At 41.9% G+C, this 19,294-nt stretch overlaps 1 protein-coding gene across 1 annotated transcript in view; it reads left to right on the plus strand.

Moving 5' to 3' along the window:
* The first annotated feature begins 571 nt into the window (after nucleotides 1-571).
* The window catches only part of LOC145390612 (uncharacterized), a 58,521-nt gene continuing 39,798 nt past the window's right edge, over nucleotides 572-19,294 (plus strand). The window contains exon 1 of the mRNA XM_080265413.1: nucleotides 572-640. The gene's annotated coding sequence lies outside the window, so the exon portion shown is untranslated. The remainder of the gene's footprint in view (nucleotides 641-19,294) is intronic.

Consider the following 19,294-nt stretch of genomic DNA (forward strand, 5'->3'; position numbering starts at 1 on the left):
AGTAGCATGATTATTTCGTTAAGATTTACCTGTCTACTCACTCGTTTTTAGGATCATTTCCCCCCCCTCCCGATAGTTTGCTGTGTATTTGTTCCATTTGAGTCTCAGGTCCCATAAGTTTACTAAGATGAAACAAACTGTCGACAAGTTATAACATTTATTTATTTATTTTTTAATTATATCTGAAGTACTATAGGTTTGTGTATAAAATAGTAATGGAAACTGTTTGACCGCAAGCTGTTCATAAATTTTGATGAGATACCAGACACTGATGACTGATAGCACGGGCACGAGCCTAGCGTAGTTAGTGGGGTGCACGTGTTCACCCATCATGGCTTCATGGGGAAGAAGAAGGAAAGGCTTGGAGGCGACATCAAAGCGAAAAAAAAATACAAAACAAAATAAAACAAAAGACACACGAGCAAAACACGAACTAAATACAAGAAAAATAATAAACTAGAAAAATTAATTGACAAGAGGAGTGCCGATGAAAAGGCAATACTCCTCACCTATCAACTGAACTGAACTGAACTGGGGGACGGGGTGGCAGGTGACTGGAGTGTGTGACCTGCGTTGACATAAACCCTGACTTTTGAATCAGAACACAAGGCTATCTGTACAGGTAGCCATCTAATACAAGGTGGGGTACATTTTCATATTCTTCTCCCTGTTTGGAGGGTTTCTTAGTTTTCTCCTGATGTCTTCTCAGTCCAGTCCTGTGGTAGGCGTGGGATAAGCCTGTATAACGGCTCCCATTTCTTGTGTTTATTTTTTTCTTACATTTTCATTATTATTATTATTATTATTTTTTTTTACTAAAGTACGGACCATACGTTGACGACTAAGGAACGGACAAAGGACATTCTGAGGGTGGGGACATGGAATGTGAGAGGAGTGAAAGAGAGATTTTGCAGGTGCTTGAGGATGCAAGAATGGATATACTGTATGTGGATTGACTAAAACTAAATGGTAAGGTGAAAGGGTGAGAGAATGGGGATACGGTTTAGGAATATGTGCAGGAGTTAATGAGAATGAGAGGGCATGAGAGGGAGTATGTCTGATGATAAGCAAGAAGTGGAAGGAGAATATAATGCTGTATTTTGGCGGACCAAGCGGCGGATCGGATTCGAAGCTGGTCTACGGTGAAACCAAGCTACTCCGTTTTGGCGGACCAAAGGATACGAAGCTCGGCCCAATCCAAGGCCATAGAAACCAAGCGCGTCTTCGTATCTCACCGAAGCGTGATTGGGAGCAGTCTTGGTGGACAAACAAGAAGGAGAAGACTCTGGTGTAGCAATTCACAATGGCCAGCAATGACAAGTAAATATATCATGAAATTATCCATACTTACATCTGGTTGCTGGTGACAAATACCAACGACATAATCATATAGAGGTTCAGTTGATATAATTAAAAGGGCAGACTGTGAATTGTGAATTAATATCACATCAAGCAGGTTAATTCTCGAGATATTTCCACTCTTGCAGGGGAATGAAAAACAATTTTGATTTGTAGAAACTCTGTGATGGTCTTGCCTAATGCAGGTCTGCTGTAATCTCTAGAATGAAAGTACAGGTAAGAATAGGCGAAACATTGTTATGGCTGGGTGGACGTCTAATGAAAACACCAAAAGTTTGGTAGATATAAAAAAAGGACAGGAAGGGGAATTCACTCCAATTATTAACATGGTAAAAGAGAAAAACCTGGGTAAAGCATCAGGTAATTGTTTAGTTCAAAACAGTTGTGTATTTTTTTCTTTCTTTTGAAATTTTTAAGTGAGGCGGGTTTTCATCTTAACACTGGTTGCAAATGCACATTTATAGGTAAATTTATAGTTTCAACCATCCCTATTTTACAACTTTTAACTATCATTTTCCACTATTTCCGACCATTCTAAGGCACTTTTCTTTTCTGGCATTTCCGTCGCAAATTATTTTTATTTTACTCTTGAAAACAACCAACCAATCTTAACCTAACCTGGAGAAGTTCAGTAAAAAAAATTTGCAACAGAAATGTTATAGAGAACCCCCACCCCCACCCCTAATTTTGGTAGCTTAGGCCAAAAAGTAGCGTGGAAAAGCCTAGAAGGCCGGCTGGTTGAAAGTAAAGATTCCCATTTATGGTGGTAAAATACTTGTCCTGTGTTGAAGATCCATGCTTAAAGTAAGGAAAAAAAATTGTAAAGCAACAGGTAATTGTTAAGTTCAACACAGCTGTGTACTTTTTTTCCCACCCTTTTATAAGTTTTTAAGTGAGCGGGTTTTTCATCATAGGTTTTTCGGTCTAAATGCACATTTATGGTGGTAAAATACTTGTCCTGTGCTCTATGGAAAATGACCAGTTCATGTTAAGAAGAGATTGTGGTCTGTTTACACTACAATCGGCAAGTGTAATTTTTCGGCTTTCTGTTTTGGCGGACAGAAACCAAGCGCCCCTAGACGAGCTTCGAATCCGAAGCTGTAGCTTGGTCCGCCAAAATGCGGCTTAAGAGAGTATGGAACAGTGGGTGCAAGGATTGTATGGGTGTGGGTGGAAGTAGGTATACAAGCGTGGGCGATTGTGTGTGCATATGCTTAGACAGAGGACTGAGTGGCAAGAGTGAAAGATGAGTTTTGGGCGAGAGTTGAAGCATGTATGGACAAGTTTGAGAGGAGTGAGAGAGTGTTTTTGCTGAAGTAGATGGGAATGGTAGTGCTTTGATGGACATCTGTGCTGGTAAGGGGTTGGCAATAGCTATCACCTACTTTCATCATAAGATGATCCACCGGTATCTATGGAGAGTAATGAGGAGGATGGATGGTGAACTTGAACGAAAGGCAAAGATAGACCATGTGTGTGTGGATGAGCGGATGAGAAGACAAGTGTTGGATGCAAGAGTGTGGAGAGGGTGGGGGAATGGAGTCTTGGACCATCACTTAGTGATGGCCAAGGTAAAGCTACAAAGAAAATGGTTGAAAAGACAAAGGGGAAGACAGGAGGAAACAGCTCCTATGAGAAGAGTGGAGAAATTGCTAGACAGTGAGAAAATGGGAGAGTATAAGAGCATAGTGGAAGAAAGATTGGGAAGGTATGAGTTAGAGCAGATGGAAGGGGTGGAAGACGTATGTAAGATATTCACGGAAGAGATAGGCGCAGCGTGTGAGGTGGTTTGTGGAGTGAGGAGGAGATGCAGGGGTGTGCAAGAGACAGTATGGTGGAATGATGAGGTGAAATGAGCTGTGGAACAAAAGAAGGCATATAGTGAATGGCTAGTGAGTAGAGGTAGGGGAGAAGATGAGAGAGAGTTATATGTGAGCAGGAGAAGGGAGGTGAAGAGGTTGGTGAAGGAGAGTAAGAAGAAAGTGGATGAAGAGTTTGGGAGGAATCTGTGAAATGGAGGGAGAGTACCGGTAAGAAATTTTTTGGAAAGGGGGTAAAGAAAGTAAGGCAGTGTGAAAGGGGTAATACAGTAGTAGGGGAGTGAAAGCTAGGAATAATAGATTGCTGGTGGAAAAGAAAGAGATATTGAGGAGATGGAAGGAGCACTTTGAGGATTTGTTGAATGTAGAGAGTGACAGCAGTTCGAGTATAAGTGGTTGGGGAATGGCTGGGAGAAGAAGAGATGAGAGGAGGGAGGAAGAGATCAGTAGGGCAGAAATAGTGGAAGCAATGAAGAAGATCAAGATGGGAAAAGCCCCAGGAATTGATGGAGTGTGTGGTGAAATGCTGAGGTATGGGGGTGAGATTGTTGTGGAGTTGATATGGAAGTTATGTAGATTGGCTTGGGAAGAGGGAAGGGTTCCAGAGGACTGGAAATCAGGTATAATTGTTCCTTTATACAAAGGAAAAGGGGAGAGAGAAGTATGCAGTAACCATTGGGGTATTTGCCTTCTTAGTGTGACTAGAAAAATATATGGTAGAATACCCGGTACTCACTGATAGGATTAGGCATATAACAGAGGAGCTAGTTGGAGAAGAACAAGGGGGATTTAGGAAGGGAAAAGGGTGTGTAGATCAGATATTTGTTCTAAGATGTTTAGTGGAGGAGTATCTAGAGAAGGGAAGGAAAGTGTATGCTGCCTTCATGGACTTGGAGAAAGCTTATTACAGAATAGATAGACAAGGTATGTGGAAGGTATTAAGAATATATGGAGTGGAGGGGAAATTGCCGAGTGCTGTTAAGAGTATGTACGAGGGAGCTAGGACTACGGTGCGAGTGGATGGTGAGCTGAGTGAGTTCTTTGATCTCAATGTGGGACAGAAACAGGGTTGTGTGATGTCTCCATGGCTGTTTAATATATACATGGATGGGGTTGTAAAGGAGGTGCAAGGTAGGGCAGTGGATGTGGGGGTGGCTCTAATGAATGAGGGTGAGATTTGGAAGATTCCGGTGTTGCTGTTTGCTGATGATACAGTATTGTTGAGTGAAGATGAATGGGAGTTGCAAGGTTTGGTGAATGAATTTGGGACAGTGTGTAGGAAGAGGAATCTGAAAGTTAATGTAAGTTTGAAAGGAATGAAGTCACAGAATGTACAGTGAGGTTGGATGGTGAGGATATAGAGAATGTGAGTGCATTCAAGTACTTGGGTAGTGTGACGAGTAAGGATGGAACTTTGGGGGATGAAGTGCGTGAAAGGGTACAGCAGGGAAGGAAGGTTGTTGGTTCACTGAAAGCAGTGATGAGAAATAGGGAGGTGAGTATGGAAGTTAAGAAGAAGTCACTGCAAGATAGTATTGTGATCCCTACCCTGACGTATGGAAGCGAGGCGTGGACCTTGCAAGAGGGGAACAAGTCGAGAGTGAGAGCAGTGGAAATGAGTTTCTTGAGAGGAGCTTGTGGAGTGACATGGAGGGACAGGTTGACAAATGAAGAAGTGAAGGAATGTTGTGGGTGGATGTGGATATGGTTGAGAAGATTAGGAGAAATACACTGAGGTGATTTGGACATGTGGAGAGAATGGAGAATGAAAGACTAAGAGGGTGTATGTAGGTGAGGGGGAGGGAGGGGTAGACTGAGAATGAGGTGGGAGGGATGGAGTTGAGAGGTATATGAGGGAGGGGAGAGTGAGTTGGGGGGAGAGTGGTCAAATGGCGGGTGACAGAGCGACTTGGAGGTGTTTTGTCTGCGGACACCCTACGCGGGATTAGGGCGTCGGGCTATAGATAGAGAGACAGATATTCCTCGCTGTGTACCTCACGGATGATGTAAGATTTGTACTTCACCACAATGAGGGACTTTAAGAGTGGTGAGTCATTCCAAACCTGGTCCTACACTAGTCTTTTGTAGGTTGCCATGCTTGTAATAGCTGTGGATTATTTGTACTCCAATGTCTAACCGTGAGATACAGTATTGGCATATGCCATTGAAATGACTCAAATATTACTTAGAAAAATCATAACCAGTAAGAATGATCTTTCTTTTCATAATTTTAGAATTTATAATCGTAGACTCGATACCGAAGTGTCAAGCTGTTACAAGTACACTTTGCATAATTTTTATTTGATATGCTGGACATTGTAGCCGATCTCTTATATACCGGTATATTAAGGCCTGCCTATAATACATTATTAATATCAACTTTTGTACTGACAGGCCTTGTATTATCTTTAGTGGAAAAGTTTCTAGAGAAGGGAAAGAAGTTGTATGCGGCTTTCATGGATTTGGAGAAAGCATATGACAGGGTGGATAAACAAGGATTGTGGAAAGTATTAAGAATATATGGAGTAGATGGGAAGTTGTTGAATGCTGTGAAGAGTATGTATGATGTTGCTAAGGCTGCAGTGTGTGTGGATGGTGAATTGAGTGAATTTTTCTCTTTGAAGGTTGTGTTGAAACAGGGATGTGTCATGTCTCCATGGTTGTTCAATCTGTACATGGATGGGGTAATGAAAGAGGTACAAGGTAGGGTAGTGGATGTTGGAGTGGCCCTGGTGAGAGAGGGTAGTGTTTGGAAACTCCCTGTACTGTTGTTTGCAGATGATACTGTGTTGTTGAGTGAAGACGAAGGAGAGCTGCAAGGCTTGGTGGATGAGTTTGGGAGAGTGTGTAAGAAACGGAATCTAAAGGTGAATTTAGGGAAGAGTAAAGTGATGGTCTTTGAGAGAGGTGAAGTCAGTGAATGTACAGCGAGGTTGGATGGTGAGGAATTGGAAAATGTGAGTACGTTTAAGTACTTGGGTAGTGTGATGGTTAAGGATGGAGGTTTGGAGGGTGAAGTGCTTGAAAGGGTACAGCAGGGAAGAAAGGTTGCTGGTTCCTTGAAAGCAGTGATAAGAAGCAGGGAAGTGAGCATGGAAGTGAAAAAGTTACAACATGACAGTATTGTGACAGTATTGTACCTGGCTGAGTTTTAATTGTAATACCTTGCATTTAATAGACATCTCAGCAAAAAGTTGCCATCTTAATGTTGATTTACAATACGAAAACTGAGGAAACAATCTATCTATCTATTGCCAGATGCCTCAATCCCGTTTGGGGTGGCCACAAACAAATCGCCTCCAAGTCGCCCTGTCCCCCGCCATTTCACTGCCCTGCTCCCAACTCACACCCCCCTCTCTCATATACCTCTCCACCCCATCCCTCCATCTCATCCTCAGCCTCCCCCTCCCTCTTCCCCCCTCCACCTCGCTCACATACCTCCATTTTGTTTCAGTTATTCCACATACATCCACTTTCGCACCCTCAAGCACCTGGACAATCTCTCTCTCTTTCACCTCATCATTCGCTCCTCTTACATTCCATGTACTCATTACCAAGTCCTTTGTCCGGTCCTGGGTCGTCATCGTTTGGTCAGTCCTTGTCCGAGGCTTCTTGTTTGTTTTTTTAGTTAGTTGTTTTCCGGGGAGGGGCACTAACCCTCCGCCAACCCTTTTAGTCGCCTTTTACGACAAGCAGGGATACTGGGGGAGTATTCTTGAAACCCCCCTACCCCCAGGGGGGTAGAAACAAAATATCTGTATATTTTAACATCGACAGTCTGTATCATTTAACGTACTAGAGGATATTAATGTGAAATATTGATACAAGTCGTACCAAGCTTCCAGTGCCATTTAGAATCATGTATGTTTCCTTCAGTTTTTGGAAGGGATGGTAAAATAAATCTTAAAACAAGTATCAGATGATGATTGGGTAAGCCTCTGAGCCTCTGAATGAGAAAGTGATGTCAAAAGCCTAACTTTTTCAGTCTGATGATATAGTTTTCTTCTTGCTGCCAAACGATTTCTCCATTTAGAATACTCGTACTGAAGGGGATGAAGCTGTATCATCATCCAGTTCAGTCTCCCCTGAGCTGAACAAAGTCATTGGAATAAAGAATAAAATGATTTATGTACTCATAGTGAAGGATATAGTTTAATCACGCTTATGTATCAGCACACGCTCTAGGCTAACTTGTAACTTTTATTTTTCTCAGTGTATAAATCAATGTACATCATATGAATCACATAAATGATGGACTTCAAAACCTTGGTTAATCTCCACAACGATCTAGTACCAGTAAATGAACCGTATGCACATCTGCCTTCATCAAGAGCGATCGAAAAGTGAGCTATGTTTTATTGCACCATGGGAACGGTCGCCTATGACGTATCGAAACAGATGTCAAGTGGCGTTATTTGGCATATATTAAATTTCAGAAAACTAAGGCTATGACAAGCATCAAGAAAGCACCATTCTTACTCAGAAAGACAATACAAATGTAGATATGAAAGCCAATTGCACTGAACTCATCAGTAACACAACCAAATGACTGTGTGTAAGGGATTGCCGGATGGAGGCCCAGTGTACGCATATGCAAAATAGCCAGTCAAAAGTACACATTCATAGCTACGATATTTTTTATGATTGAATATTTTAGTGACTTTAATGGTCTGTAGTGTTGCTAACTCTTGTAAGTTTATCCAGACATATATAATAGTCACAATAATTACGTTGCTTTTCAGGTCTAGGACTGAGTTAGGGCTCACCAGCTAGGTAGCTGACGACACCTGAAAGTCCCTCATTCTATCTATCTATCTATCTTTCTATTGCCAGATGCCTCAATCCCGTTTGGGGTGGCCACAAACAAATCGCCTCCAAGTCACCCTGTCCCCCACCATTTCACTGCCCTGCTCCCAACTCACACCCCTCTCTCTCGTATACCTCTCCATCCCATCCCTCCATCTCATCCTCGGCCTCCCCCTCCCTCTTCCCCCCTCCACCTCACTCACATACACTTTCTTCATCAGTCTTTCACCCTCCATCCTCTCCACATGTCCAAACCACCTCAGTGTGCTCCTCATAACACTTCCTATCACATCCGCATCCACACTACAATGCTCCTTTATATCCTCATTCGTCAGCCTGTCTCTCCATGTGACTCCACAGGCTCCTCTTAAATAACTCATTTCCACTGCTCTCACTCTTGACTTGTGTCCTTCCAACAACGTCCAAGCTTCACTTCCATACGTTAGAGTTGGTATCACAATACTGTCATGTAGTAACTTTTTCACTTCCATGCTCACTTCCCTGTTTCTTATCACTGCTTTCAAAGAACCAGCAACCTTTCTTCCCTGCTGTACCCTTTCAAGCACTTCATCCTCCAAACCTCCATCCTTACTCATCACACTACCCAAGTATTTAAACGTACTCACATTTTCCAATTCCTCACCATCCAACCTCGCTGTACATTCACTGACTTCACCTCTCTCAGAGACCATCACTTTACTCTTCCCTACATTCACCTTTAGATTCCGTTTCTTTCACACTCTCCCAAACTCATCCACCAAGCCTTGCAGCTCCCCTTCATCTTCACTCGACAACACAGTATCATCTGCAAACAACAGTACAGGAAGTTTCCAAACACTATCCTCTCTCACTAGGGCCACTCCAACATCCACTATCCTACCTTGTACCTCTTTCATTACCCCATCCATGTACAGATTGAACAACCATGGAGACATGACACATCCCTGTTTCAACCCAACTTTCAAAGAGAAAAATTCACTTAGTTCACCATCCACACACACTGCAGCCTTCGCACCATTGTACATACTCTTCACAGCATTCAACAACTTCCCATCTACTCCATATATTCTTAACACTTTCCACAATCCTTGTCTATCCACCCTGTCATATGCTTTCTCCAAATCCATGAGAGCCGCATACAACTTCTTTCCCTTCTCTAGAAACTTTTCCACTAAATATCTACGAATGAATATCTGATCTACACAAACTCTTCCCTTCCTAAAGCCTCCCTGTTCTTCTCCAACTAATTTCTCTGTTCTTTCTCTAACTCTGTCAATAAGTATCCTACCATACACTTTTCCTATTATACTAAGAAGACAAATGCCCCTATGATTACCACACACTTCTTTTTCCCCTTTTCCTTTGTACAAGGGAATAATTATACCTGACTTCCAATCCTCCTGGACTCTACCTTCCTCCCAGGCCAATCTGCACATCTTCCACATCCATTCTACTACAATCTCTCCCCCATGCTTCAGCATTTCACCACACACTCCATCAATTCCTGGGGCTTTCCCCTATTGAACTTTCTTCATTGCTTCCACAACTTCTATCCTACTGATTTCTTCCTGTCTTCTCACCTCCCTCCTTCTCCCAGCCATTCCCCAGCCACTTATACTTGCATTACTTCCATCCTCTATGTTCAACAATTCCTTTTAAGTGTTCTTTCCATCTGCTCACTTTTTCTCCCTTCTCCACTAGTAATCTACCATTTTTATCTTTCACTCCCCTGCTAACTTCACTTCCCCCCTGTCTTACTCTTTTCACCTCTTTCCAGAACTTTTTCTTACAGTCCCTCCACTTTACACTCAAATTCCTTCCAAATTCCTCATCCACTCTCTTCTTACTCTCTCTTACTAATCTTTTCACCTCTCTCTTTCTTTCTACATATAACTATCTCTTCCACCTCTCAACTTCTTCCACGCCCCTATTTCTCATCCATTCATTGTATGCTTTCTTCTTTTGTGCCACAGCCTGTCTCATCTCTTCCGTCCACCACGCTCTTCCTTCCACCCCCCTCCGTCTTCTCTTCCTTCCACACACCACATCACATGCTGCACATATTTCTTCTGTAAATATCCTACACACACCTTCCACGTCTCCCATCTGCTCCAATTCATATTTGCCCAATCGTTCCTCCACTTCTCTCTTATACTCTGCCTTTTTCTCATCCTCTTGTAACCTTTCCACTCTCCATGCAACTACTCCTTCCCCTCGTCTTTCCCTTCTTCTATTCCTGCATCTTACTTGAATCCTAATTCTGGCCACCACCAAGTAGTGGTCAGAAAGTCCACTCCCCCAACCTCTATAAGCTCTTGCATCCATTACACATCTTCGCATCCTTTCATCCACACACACATAATCAATCATTGCCTTCCTTTCATTCAGTTCACCACCCACCCTACTCATCAGTCGCCATATATACCTGTGGATCATTTTATGCCTGAAGAGGGTATTGGCAATCACCAACCCCCTCCCAGCACAAATGTCCACTAATGCACTCCCATTTTCATCTGTCTCAGCAGGCACACCCCACTCACCAACAATTCCATCCACCTTCACATTCCCAACTTTACCATTCTTATCACCGATCAACAACACTCTCTCATTCCTTCCAAACTTTTCCATGCACACTTCTATTTGTCCAGAACTCTTCTCTCACTTTTCTAGCACGATCTTGCGTTGGCGCATACACACACACAATCGCCCACATTTGTATTTCAACTTTCAACTGTACCCACACAATCCTTGACCCAACTGATCCATACTGTCTTATGCTCTTCTTCCATCTTTTACTCTCAATTATACATACTCCTTCCTTTGCCCTCTCATTCTCACCTACTCCTGCACATATACCCCATCCATACTCCCATTCTCTCACACTTTCTCCTCCCCATTTTGTTTCAGTTATTCCACATACATCCACTTTTGCACCCTCAAGCACCTGGACAATCTCTCTTTCACCTCATCATTCGCTCCTCTTACATTCCATGCACCCATTACCAAGTCCTTTGTCTGGTCCTGGGTCGTCATCGTTTGGTCAGTCCTTGTCCGAAGCTTCTTGTTTGTTTTTTTAGTTAGTTGTTTTCCGGGGAGGAAATAATTACCAGTGTAATTCTTTGTGTTTATTGTTTCATTTTGTCCAGATTCTTTTGATGAAACCCTTACTGATTTCAGTATTACTGATTTCAGTATCTTCACAATTATAAATGTCAAATGCTAGCATGTTTGCTATTCTGTCTTCTCTTCTTCTACTCTGAATGTTTTTTATGACCTGATAATTTCGTCCTATGTCACTGTATTCAGTACAGTCCAATAGGAAGTGTTCGGGTGCTTCTTCTTCTGAGGTACAGTGTGGACATTCCTCTGTTTTTCTTAGAAACCTATTTCTCCAGTTTAGAGTGAGTGCGTTTGTTCTAGCTCTTACAAGTATTTTCGTATGTATCGTGTTGTTAATCTAACTTTCCTCCTCTTATGCATTTCTAGTCCTTTTCATATATATTAAGTGTTGATTTTGTTTGTGTTTCTGCTCTCTACTTTGCTGTGTTGCCTTTCCATACTCTATCCTTAACCCCTAACCGCCGGCTGATGTGTATAGCAGTCACGATTTTGGGCGTGGAGCAACACCGGTTGACGTGTATAGCCACAGGCATCTTTCCACTACCCTTTGAACTTTAACTTATCCTTACTCATCGACGGGACCACCTAGAGATGTGGGGATACTTTCATTTGAAAGAGGAGGAGTTGGTGATTTTTATGTATCTTTCATTTTTTCTGTAGCTGTTATAGGTTGGGAGATATTAGGGTTTAAAGTAATGGTATTTTTTTCCCGTCATGGATATCCCCCATAGGGAGGAGCGTGCAACATCGGAAAACCCCCGGCGTGTAGGGGTTAATTTTCTCTTTGGTTATTCTGTTATTATCACTCATGTTTAGTTCATTCATATATCTTTTTGTTTTTTCATTTTCAGACTCTTTTATAAAGATTTTCCTAACATGTTCATCTCTGTCCACTTTATTAAATGCTTTGTAAACAGTATTTTCATTTTCCTTTCTCTAGCTCCACTTGAAGTGGCTCCAATCTCTCCTCTTAAGGCACAGTTTGCTGTATATGTGGGAACTTGTAATAATGCCCTATATACTGAGTTTTCACTATACTGTAGTTTTGTTATTTCATCTTTTGTAAACTCTACAACCTCTGCTGCATACAGTAATGTTGGCAGTGCTAGTCCTTTCCAAAAACTTTTTCCTGTCATATGCCTGTTGCAACACCTTACAACAACACTGTACGTCATATCAACTGATTTGCTGTGTTTAAACTTTGCCTTTTATTCTCTGGAAAGCATTTTTTCTTGTTTGTGATTTTGACTCCTAAATAGGTAATGGTTTAGTTGGATGTTTTCAGTGCTTGGTGGTGGTTCCTTGTTATTGTATATAATTAGTTTTGCTTTTTGTTTATCCTCAATCCATAACTCTCTGCTGCCTCTTGAATAATTATAATGCTCTTCTCTGCATCCTCCACTGAATGAGACAACATGGTGGTTCTACTCTAAACTGGTGGCTAGGGTGGGGCACAAACCTCTGTACAGTGTTGGTATGTTTCCCAAACCCTCGATGTGAAACAGCTGTTATATATGTAAAAGGCATCACAAATAAGATAAACACATGAATACAATGTTAACGTGTGTATTATAAATATGAGAGAACAGTAAACTTATTATGAATGAAATATGTATACGGCAATACAGAAATGTGGCATAAACATTTTACAGTGTTGCTAAAAAAATGTAGTCACTTGGCTTTTATCGTATTTCTGGGGTGGGTAATAATGTCACAATCATGATTAAAAGATAATGTGGAGGAATATAAGTAAAAATATGCCAGTTTCTTAGTAAAAAATATGTATATATATATATATATATACAGTATATATACATTAACCCCTTGTGAGCGGCAACACTCACACAGACCCAGTCCCAGGAGGGAAGGAAGGAGGGAGAGAGTGACTGAATGAAAACAAATCATGGCACCGCAACAGCGAGGTCATCTGGCGCCGTATGTAAAACAATGATAAATATTTTAAAATATAAATAGTTGTATCATAATAAAAACAAAATAAAGAAATAAAAACACAAGTTTATAACAGTCACTCAGAAAAGAATCAAAATTCCCTAGGGTGATGCATATCTCCCCCAAGGAGAGAGAGAGAGAGAGAGAGAGAGAGAGAGAGAGAGAGAGAGAGAGAGAGAGAGAGAGAGAGAGAAGGCAGGCCAGGGGCAGTGTTGAGTGCATTGTCAAGCTGAGGGAGAGGTGGAGGAAGGGAGGGAAGGAAAACAATTAGGTACCAGTATAATAAAAACAAAATAAAGAAAGGAAAGCACAGATTTATAACAGTCTCTCATAAAAGAAACAAAATTCCCCAGGGTGATACAAATCTCCCCCCAGGGGAGAGCGAGAGAGAGTGAGGCATCACAGGTATGGAAAACATGGCAACAATGTGCAGAGGTTCATGCCCCACCCTAGCCACCAGTTTAGATTTGTACAACCATAGTTCATCATCAGCGTAATATATTACTGGTACACTCAACCCTTGGCTATCACAGGTTCTGCTATAGCGTATCTCGTTATCACGCCTGCATAAAAGAAATATCCAAATACTTTTATCACGCACTAAATGCCTGCTATCACACACCGGAAATGTTTGAAAATTTCAAAAAGGCCGGGCTCTGGAGCTCTGCCTAGCCAAAAAAAGATTCATTCCGTGATTGGTCATGTGACGTCAGCGCCAGCTGAGCGCTGATTGGCCACCCAACCGAGTCTCATGCCTGCCAAACCATTCAAGTGCACACTCTCAGACCGTGAACAGAGATAGCGAGAACAATAACCTTTTTTGTGATATGACCATGGCCAACGTACCCCCTCCCTGTCCCCCTACCATCACCCAACATAATGCTGCGGCACCTGGCAGGGAAATAAAGAAGAGGAAGAAGCTAAGTTATGCAGATAATCTGGAAATGTGAAACTTATAGACAATGGTCAGACCAAGTGAAGTGTGGGGAAGAAATATAACATCAGTGAATCAACTGTGAGAGGTATTTATAAGAATCGTGATCACATCATAAAACATGGGCAAATATGAATTGGAGCAGATGGGAGACGTGGAAGGTGTGTGTAGGATATTTACAGAAGAAATATGTGCAGCATGTGATGTGGTGTGTGGAAGGAAGAGAAGACGGAGGGGGGTGCAAGGAAGAGCGTGGTGGACTGAAGAGGTGAGACAGGCTGTGGCACAAAAGAAGAAAGCATACAATGAATGGATGAGAAATAGGGGCGTGGAAAAAGTTGAGAGGTGGAAGAGAGAGTTATATGTAGAAAGAAAGAGAGAGGTGAAAAGATTAGTAAGAGAGAGTAAGAAGAGAGTGGATGAGGAATTTGGAAGGAATTTGAGTGTAAAGTGGAGGGACTGTAAGAAAATGTTCTGGTAAGAGGTGAAAAGAGTAAGACAGGGTGGAAGTGAAGTTAGCAGGGGAGTGAAAGATAAAAATGGTAGATTACTAGTGGAGAAGGTAGAAAAAGTGAGCAGATGGAGAGAACACTTAAGGAATTGTTGAACATAGAGGATGGAAGTAATGCGAATATAAGTGGCTGGGGAATGGCTGGGAGAATGAGGGAGGTGAGAAGACAGGAAGAAATCAGTAGGATAGAAGTTGTGGAAGCAATGAAGAAAGTTCAATTGGGGAAAACCAAAGGAATTGATGGAGTGTGTCCTGAAATGCTGAAGCATGGGGGAGAGATAGTAGTAGAATGGATGTGGAAGATGTGCAGATTGACCTGGGAGGAAGGTAGAGTCCCAGAGGATTGGAAGTCAGGTATAATTATTCCCTTGTACAAAGGAAACGGGGAAAAAGAAGTGTGTGGTAATCATAGGGGCATTTGTCTTCTTAGTATAATAGGAAAAGTGTAAGGTAGGATACTTATTGACAGAGTTAGAGAAAGAACAGAGAAATTAGTTGGAGAAGAACAGGGAGGCTTTAGGAAGGGAAGAGGTTGTGTAGATCAGATATTCATTCTTAGATCTTTAGTGGAAAAGTTTCTAGAGAAGGGAAAGAAGTTGTATGCGGCTTTCATGGATTTGGAGAAAGCATATGACAGGGTGGATAGATAAGGATTGTGGAAAGTGTTAAGAATATATGGAGTAGATGGGAAGTTGTTGAATGCTGTGAAGAGTATGTACGATGGTGCAAAGGCTGCAGTGTGTGTGGATGGTGAACTAAGTGAATTTTTCTCTTTCAAAGTTGGGTTGAAACAGGGATGTGTCATGTCTCCATGGTTGTTCAGTCTGTACATGGATGGGGTAATAAAAGAGGTGCAAGGTAGGGTAGTGGATGGTGGAGTGGCCCTGGTGAGAGAGCATAGTGTTTGGAAACTCCCTGTACTGTTGTTTGCAGATGATACTGTGTTGTTGAGTGAAGACGAAGGGGAGCTGCAAGGCTTGGTGGATGAGTTTGGGAGAGTGTGTAAGAAATGGAATCTAAAGGTGAATGTAGGGAAGAGTAAAGTGATGGTCTTTGAGAGGGATGAAGTCAGTGAATGTACAGCAAGGCTGGATGGTGAGGAATTGGAAAATGTGAGTACGTTTAAGTACTCGAGTAGTGTGATGAGTAAGGATGGAGGTTTGGAGGGTGAAGTGCTTGAAAGGGTACAGCATGGAAGAAAGGTTGCTGGTTCTTTGAAAGCATTGATAAGAAACAGGGAAGTGAGCATGGAAGTGAAAAAGGTACTACATGACAGTATTGTGATACCAACTCTAACGTATGGAAGTGAAGCTTGGACGTTGTTGGAAGGACACGAGTCAAGAGTGAGAGCAGTGGAAATGAGTTATTTGAGAGGAGCCTTTGGAGTGACATGGAGAGACAGGCTGACGAATGAGGATATAAAGGAACGTTGTGGTGTGGATGTGGATGTGATAGGAAGCGTTATGAGGAACACACTGAGGTGGTTTGGCCATGTGGAGAAAATGGAGGGTGAAAGACTGACGAAGAGTGTATGTGAGTGAGGTGGAGGGGGGAAGAGGGAGGGGGAGGCCAAGGATGAGGTGGAGGGGGGAAGAGGGAGGGGGAGGCCAAGGATGAGGTGGAGGGGGGAAGAGGGAGGGGGAGGCCAAGGATGAGGTGGAGGGGGGAAGAGGGAGGGGGAGGCCAAGGATGAGATGGAGGGATGGGATGGAGAGGTATATGAGAGAGGGGTGTGTGCGTTGGGAGCAGGGCAGTGAAATGGGGGGGGGACAGGGCGACTTGGAGGCAACTTGTTTGTGGCCACCCCAAACGGGATTGAGGCGTCTGGCAATAGATAGATATATAGACAGATTTTTAAACTATTATATGTTAATATGTGGTACAAAAATGGTATCTTAGGGGTAAATATTAAGGTCATGGCACCAATTAGAATTATTACCATAAATTCTTCAATTCAGCTCTCACGGTTTCAGCTATAGCGCAGCCATAGCGGGACCAATTGAGAGTGATAGCCGGGGGTTGAGTGTACTTTGAAATATTCATTCTTGAATCCTACATTTGCTGCTTCTAGTCTATTATTTCATATGTTATTAATAGGAATAAGAATGTTAATGCATTGCAGCCTTGTTTGATGCCATTTGCTATGCCAGTGGTGGTTTGCTTTGTCCCATTTAGATATAAGTCTGTTTTATCATCTGTATATATAGGAGCCCCCCACAAACTGGAAAAGGATGCCACTGATCACCAGATAACCCAATGTAAAGTGCAAAAGTAAGATCACCATGAATTACCCTGTTACATGTTTTTTGTGTTACTTTACTGAAAATAGGATATTTATTGATTTCTGTTTATCTGTTGCCAGATGCCTCATCCCATACAGGGTGGCCACTAACAAATCGCCTCCACGTCGCCCTGTCCCCTACCATTTCACTGCCCTGCTCCCAACTCACACCCCCCTCTCTCATATACCTCTCCACTCCATCCCTCCATCTCATCCTTGGCCTCCCCCTCCCTCTCCCCCCCTCCACCTCACTCACATACACTCTCCCCATCAGTCTCTCACCCTCCATCTTCTCTACATGGCCAAACCAGCTCAGTGTGTTTCTCCTAATGCTTCCTATCACATCCACATCTACACCACAATGCTTCTTTATATCCTCATTTGTCAGTCTGTCTCTCCATGTGACTCCACATTGATTTATTTACATATAATACTAGAGAAAAAATGTAATAGAAATGGAAGGTTGTCATTTGTGTCGGTCTCAGTTTATGGACAGTCTGCATGTGATTACTATTGTGTTGCCTGAGTACTGATCACTGTCATGTTTTTAGGTGTTGGATGTACAGTACAGTCATGGACAATGAAAGCTGGACACTCGGGAACTGAGCTGAGAACTTCTTTTTCCTTTTAGATTTTTCCACCAACTCTTCGTCCATATGAACCGTACCCCCCCATCCCCTTCTGTCACCTCCTGTCTGTCTTAGCCATATGACCCGGAAAGGCTGGTCATTCCCTTTGGACAAGTGTCACTCCTCACCTCCCTCTCTATCTCTCTCTCTCTCTGTCTCTGTCTCTCTCTCTCTCATATATATATATATATATATATATATATATATATATATATATATATACCGTATTTCGCGGCATGTAAGACGCAGCATTGTGAAAGACGCACCCTAATTCTGGCAGGGCAGTTCTGTGAAAAAAAAGTTTGCCCCAACCAAGACTGCAGTAAGGTTTCTTGATAAGAGCCATTACCACACAGATACACACTCACCTTTCAGAATCTATTCATTACTGATCATCAGCCTTTGGTTTCTTTTTTTATATACAAAGAATGGTACAGGAAAAGAAAACAATGCCCCTTCATGACAAAACATGACTGATATGTGCCACTATCACTTAGATACAACACTCACCTTTCAGAATCTATTCAGTACTGCTCATCATCCTTTAGTTTCTTCTTTTATGTACAAAGAATGATACAGGAAAAGAGAAAACAAAACCCCGTCTTAACAAAACGTGACTTCAAACCACGAGGCCATCTCAACTTTGTTGGTAAATATGTATCAGTAAACTGATATAAACACTGTTTTTAATATTTTATGAATTTAAAACCACAAATGAAGTCAATAAACTCTATTCTTTCATTCACTGACGAAAACATAAAATACAATGAATGTTCACATCAGTTCATTTATCCTAAAAGAACCCCGTCATATTCCACACCTGTTACAGAATTTCCTCACATTGCCTTGACTCAAGCACAATATCAGACTACTACCATCATTAATCATGCACTCTAACTAACCTGTAATTACCTCCACAAATAATATAAAAAGGTAGCACTTGTAAATACACAAATTACAATGTTTTACAACCAAAGTTCAATATAGCAAGGCTGCTAGGGAACAGGATAGACAGCTGTTTTTACTCTCTTCTCTCAGTATCACTCCTTCACTGTCAGCTATGTTTGCCTTGCAGCATCAACAATTAAAAATGCATGCTTCACTGATCATAATTTACTATAAACATTCATTTCAAAACATACTATGGTGAAAACATCCATTGTTACACCTTAGTAACACTGCTGCCTCCCAGTCGCTAGACAGCAGTCTCTACCCCTTCCTCTCAGTATCACTTCCTCACTGTCAGCGATGTTTCCCTTGCAGCATCAACAGTTAAAAATACGTTCTTCACTGATCACAATTTACTAAAAACAGACATTCATCTCAAAACATGTTGAGAATGGTGAAACTATCTCTTAGCAACACTGCTGCATCCCAAGCGCTAGACAACTGGCTCAACCCTCTTCTCCCAGTATCACTCCCTTACTGTCAGCTGTTTTCCTTGCAGCATCAACAATTAAAAATGCATATTTCTCTTACCAGAATTTGCTAAAAACAGATATCCATCTCAAAACATTCGAGTACTGTGAAAACATCCATTTTTGGTCTTAACACTGCTGCCTCCTAGTCGCTATGGTACACACACACACACACGCACACATGTACACACCACATGCAACATTCGCTCACCTCTGAAACATTTACATCAGTCCGTACCAGTGGCTTTATTATATGCCAAAAATCATCAAAATGTATTTGGTTGTTCAATATAAATATCATCACTTAAGGATATGAAACACCTCAAACAATTTATTCATCCAAACATCGTCAGTGCAAGACTAAAGGTGTACAGCACCATTGATCCTAAATTTTCCATGGTTGCATCTGTCATGATCACCTAAAACCTATATTCACTTCATATTACTGACATGGTGAAAATTTCAC

This window comes from Coenobita brevimanus, chromosome 15 (assembly GCF_032717465.1).
Source record: "Coenobita brevimanus isolate Jiangsu-jjx chromosome 15, ASM3271746v2, whole genome shotgun sequence".
Lineage (NCBI taxonomy): Eukaryota > Metazoa > Arthropoda > Malacostraca > Decapoda > Coenobitidae > Coenobita > Coenobita brevimanus.